Here is a 5,752-nt window from a genome sequence, read left to right as displayed (position 1 = left end):
CATTTACTGACGGAAAATGCATTTGTCACTCAAAATACCTTTCCCCATCTACAACTTCATGCCAATATAATATGTATATTACAGGTGTTGATCAATATTTTCTTTATTTCCCGTCTATTGATGACAAGTACGATCGATATCAACATCCGTAAAACCGTCTTCTGGACTCCAACTGCTGATGAAAGTACAACATTTTCTATTGATATTTGTCTTTGACCGTGTAACTCCAGCAGTTTTGTGTCGAGTTTTTGAAGCATAGATACTTTGGTGTGTGTTCTAGTCTACACAAGATAGGGATCTTGAAAACGGACATTTCCTGTAATATCTGACATCGAAAATTTCATTATGTGTTATTTGAATGTCATTTCAACGGTTTCTTACAAAAAATCATCAACCGTACATCTATTGATTCTTTGAAAAACAACAATAACAAGGAGACGTCGAAAAACAATAGCCGTACATTGAAACTTGATAGCAGAACTGTACTTGGTATTCCACGGTTCCGCAGTTTCTGGTACGATCGTATGTAGATATTACCTAGCTTATAAGACGAGTTTTGCCATTTTCTGGTTGGTAGAAAAGTCTTTTTTGAAAATAAAATTCATTTTAAGCAGTCTTGACATTCGTTTGCGTCACAGACAGGTCAAAGAAGCTTCTAACACGAAGTATGATAAAAGGATGTTCGCAACGGAACTAATCGCCATGAATTAAAGATAGGATAGAACATTACCGGTGGAAAGTGTTTTAAATAACGTTAGAACATAATCAAAGTACTGAAAGTACTGGTATGCTAAGACCATTGAAAAAATTAGTTCTTTGTTTTTAGCTTGCTATATACTGAAACCAACTATATGCAAGCAGTAAATCATTGCAGCCCATAAAAAATGACCAGCAGATATCAGAAATAACAAGCATAGTAGTATTACTTATGCAATACATGTCCCAAGTAGGCTCAAAGATGCAATGATAGGGAAGTTGTCCATTTCTTTGGATACATTGTAGGAAATGTTGATCTTGGACACCATATTATCACTTTAAAGACTGCGTATCTTATTGGTTTAAGACCATTAGTGAGACCATCATGCAAGTAACATGCTACATACAAATATTGGGCAGCTTCATTTTCCAGATTGTTTGTAAATGACTGCATAAGTGCCAATTTTCTAAAACAAATGATATGTCACCATAACTTAAAATAGAAGATGCCTATTCTTCCACAACACCTGGTCTTATTCTCCTTGTACTTTTTCAGTGAATCTTGAGTAGATGTTGTCTTTGTTTCAATTTTACACTTGTTTTGCTGGTTCTACAATTCTGTTGACATGTTTATATATTCTTTGTTCTCTAAAACTTGTCGCAAGATATTTTATTCCTCTTGTATTATCATTTTTTAACATCTTACAGTGACCTTGAAATTTGCAAGATGTGAATATCTTTTAGGTTGTGAAATTTGATAGAAAAATGAGGGTAATGCAAAGAACACCCCCATGCATCTATCCGTTTTTTGACTGTGACCTTGATCTTTGACATCTGACCCTGAATTTCTAAAGAAACCGACTTCTCCTCAAAAGGGATACATGTTCCAAATTTGATTAAGGTATACTGTCTTAGTCTCAATGCGTTTACAAGGTAATCATATAGTACTTATGCAAGTACTGTGACCTCTACATTCAATCCTCAAAATCATTACTATATCCTCTCCACATTGCCCAGGGATAACTGAAACTGTAACCCAAATGATAACTAATACCCCCCCCCCCCCCCCCCCCCCCCCCACCCACAGCCTTAGCTATCTCCCCATGGTGACCTTTTGCACAGAAACATCCTCTGAAACACAGCGGCATGTGCACGTTCCCTAACAATCATGCAAAATTTTGTTGAAATTGGTCCACAGGTTTAGAAGTTGACTGACAAGCAAAACCTGTCTATATTGACCAGTTGCCATGGCAATCAATATTTCGAGGGAAAATGGTGCATGCACATCTACACATTGTCCTGAATATTACTGAAAAGTTTCATTGGAGTTGTCCAGACAAGATGTGTCTACAGACAGACAAACAGATGGATGGACTGATAGACAACCTGATTCCAGTTTACCCACCCTTTTGGTGGTATAAGAATGCACAAGAGTGCTCACAAATTCCATGTGGACAGACATTATGGGAAAATAATAATAATAATAATAATAATAATAATAATAATAATAATAATAAAAACATGATACAGATGCTTATATCTTGTTTATTCAGTTTTTAGACACAGTATTCTTTCCATGCTTTGATCAGCAATGTAATCTTGTCATGTCAATATCCTAGTACAAGCTTGCATACACAAAATTGTTGTAGGTAGACTTTTAAGATACATAAAAAATACATGCCTAAGTTTAAATGAAGGTTTTAAACAGAAGTCGTATTATGTTCAGTATACACTGATTTTTCTAGACAATTGTAAACTATAAACTCGGTATACAGCGATCTTTTCTACACATTTGTAAACAACAAACTCAGTATGCGGTGATCTTTTCTACAAAAAGTTTTTTATATATATATTGTATACACTTAACTTCAGAAAAAAAAAAAATAAGTAAACCTTTCTATGTACACTACAAACTCAGTATACAGTGATCCTTTCTACACAAACTTGGTATAACTAGTGAATCTTTCTACTCAAGTAAATTGAAGATTGTATACAAATTTACTGCAAATGCAGTATACAATGATCTTTTCCACATTTTTCAGTTTCCACGATTTGTTGATTCTTCTTTTGTGATGGTAAATGTACTGCCGCCTTTAGAAAGTACTGTGACATTAAAAGGCAACATGGTTGTTAGCATCTCCGCAAGTGATTAATCATCTTCAACATCTAATTGGAGGCCGGAAAGAAGGACGTTTTTCTCCACCATAAGGTCCTCAAATCCATTGTTGGTCACCATAGCCAATTCCAACTTAGAAGAATCAATAGAGATACCTTCTACCATTCCAGATTTCATTTCTTCATGGACATGCACTTGCTGAAAAAGAGTAAGGGAAATAAATAACTATATTTCATTATTGCTATGATTATGTGCAAGAAATATACACTTCTGTATAAGCTTACAGTCTTCCCAATAGGAGTCTATATTAAATATACTGTCAAATTATTAAGCGATGGACAGCTAGCAAAATGATAATATCTTGACCATGGTCATACAGAGATTGAATCATAAAATTAAATTTATGTGATAAATCTGTGCAGTATGATAATTAATTTTGACCTTTGTATTTCAAAAATCATTTTGACTTGAAAAGTAATGTGTAATTTAATTAATTACATTGGACCGTCATGTAATGGTTATTTAATTATTTTGAAAATACTTGTAATGGCAATGCCATTTTCATAATGTAATTGTAATTTAATTAATTACATCATCATGTAATTGAACCCATGCCTGTTACAAACAGTAGCTGTCCTAACTGATCCTAAAATTAACTTTGGCTATGTCTATCACAAAATTAACTTTGGCTATGTCTATTACAAATGCCATATTTAGCTACAGTAGAGGTATTTCAAAAATGTATGTCATTGTAGCTGAAAGAACATAATTAATGGTTACTTAACCAGAACTACAGTTCTGAACAAACCACTACAAAGCCTGGTTAACTGTACTAAGAAAATGTCCTCTCAATTAATCAATTTCATTGATTATCGACATCTTATTGTTGTACTTACGGTCACTTGAGTTTCTTAAAGTTTCAATTTGACTTTTAATAAGGCCCAAAGTGATAATACTGCAATGTCTTAATTAGCTCTCGAGGGGTATTGGTTTGACTATTTATCCCATTTCATTCCATTCACCATGGAAACAAAACTCTAAAACACTTAAAAACAGTCGACAATTAATGACAAATATTGAGCATAGGGCTGTGTAAAATTGATGAATCAAGTGTTGAACTGAAAGTGGAAGCAGTTGACATAATACTGAAATTTCTGAGATAAACAAATACAGTACATATATCAAAAGTTCAGGCATAATAAGAATTGTACCAATTACACTTTACATATTCACACTGGGACCTAACACTTTGCTAGGTTTTTCCTAATCTTTATTAAAACACTTTCCGGGATTCAGATGTCAATCGACATCTTCATTATTCCCAATCTTTATATTGCAATCGTTCACATGCATCACTCTTCAAAAGAATCAACTAGACATCATGTCAGAAAGACAAAAACTAAATTAAAACTAAAACTATAACTTCACTTGTAAACCTTACAATTAGCATAGCTGTAGAGTTCCCGTACGATTTCATACCCTGGCCTTGAGGTACTTCTAAATTATCTCCGATCAGAAATTTGAAAGAGCTAGATCTACAATAGCACGGACAGTGACCGATATTTTAAAGTAAAATCGATATATTACATAGAAAGATTCCTAGATCTATTCACGGTAGCGTAAGTAGTACAGTACAATCAGGGACCTGTATATTAACATATATACGTCCCTGGTACAATATTACGGATAAGATTTTTTCTGTTTAATTTCCGATCTGTTGAGCCACTGACAGAAGTGACTGCGATGAGACCATTATGAAACGATCATTCAAAAATAAATTCATTTCAAAACACTGAAATACTTTACGGAAGCAACAAAAATGTGCTAGATGCTTACATAACATTTTTCAAATGCATACTGCTTCAAAGGAAAAGTCTTGAAAATATTTTGAAAAAGTGCCATGGCGGCAGTGCCCAGCTTGCGCGTCGCCGTCGAGCCTAAATTCAATACATGCGATAGCTCATTTCAAATGAATTTTTGCAAAAAATGCAATTGCTAGTTCAGTATAGGTATTGACTTTAGATTCAGCTTATATATATAAAGTGATACTTACCTACATAAAATACCCGCCATCTTCTTTCTGCCGCCGTCTTCTTTCAGGGTCCAGCAGCAGAGCATCCCGGCTGTTTCCGTCAAAATTTTATGCTACTCTAAATCATTCTTATTTTAGTTTCATTCTTATTTTCAACTACATATTTCAGTATTTTCAAAAGTTTTCAACAGTATTAAACGGGATGAAAATTTTCGAAAAAGAAAAAAAAAAGAAAGATATATGACACCCACAATGCATCGCGCGGAAAAGAAAGTTAAGCCGCCATATTGGCATTGCCTCGCAAAATTTACCACCATAAAACGTGAGTCTTTGTCATTGTATTTACAAATTTCGATGTCTGATTATCATTAATACACAACACAAAACTTCTAGGGGCGATAATCCAATTATTACGGTAATGTCCGGCAGATGGAGTAGGAGTAAACTTTCGATTTATGAACCAATGAAAACGAAGTACTGATACTCGGAGCCAGGGGCGACAGCAACATGCTGAAGAGCATTGAAAATGCTCTTAGCATAAAAAGCAATTGATAAATAGGACAAGGCAGGTAAATGTTTTGGGAACTAGCTAATTGCTTAGTAGTGACAAGCATGGTACGAAAGAACAGAATGAATCTCTTAATGCAGGGTCGGAACAGCGCAAAACGTATCTGCGTAAAGCGGATAATAATCATTTTCGTTCTAAAAACTTTCTTCTGCTGTAACGTTCCATTTTCTACCGTGGGAATGGGTTTGGGCATGTTGACGGGTAGTAATAGCATTGTATTATGTCACTCCTTGGTAAATATGTCGTATGCCAGGCCGTACATAAACAAAAATATTAGGATAGATTTCAATCCTTTTCCGATGACTTTCAGTTACTTAACAATAATAAAGAATACTTGAAA

This window comes from Ylistrum balloti, unplaced genomic scaffold (genome assembly GCF_031769215.1).
Source record: "Ylistrum balloti isolate Yb309-2 unplaced genomic scaffold, AGI_CSIRO_Ybal_v1 Utg369898, whole genome shotgun sequence".
Classification (NCBI taxonomy): Eukaryota; Metazoa; Mollusca; class Bivalvia; order Pectinida; family Pectinidae; genus Ylistrum; species Ylistrum balloti.
The sequence above is the reverse complement of the archived record's forward strand: the minus strand, read 5'-3'. Positions refer to the sequence as shown.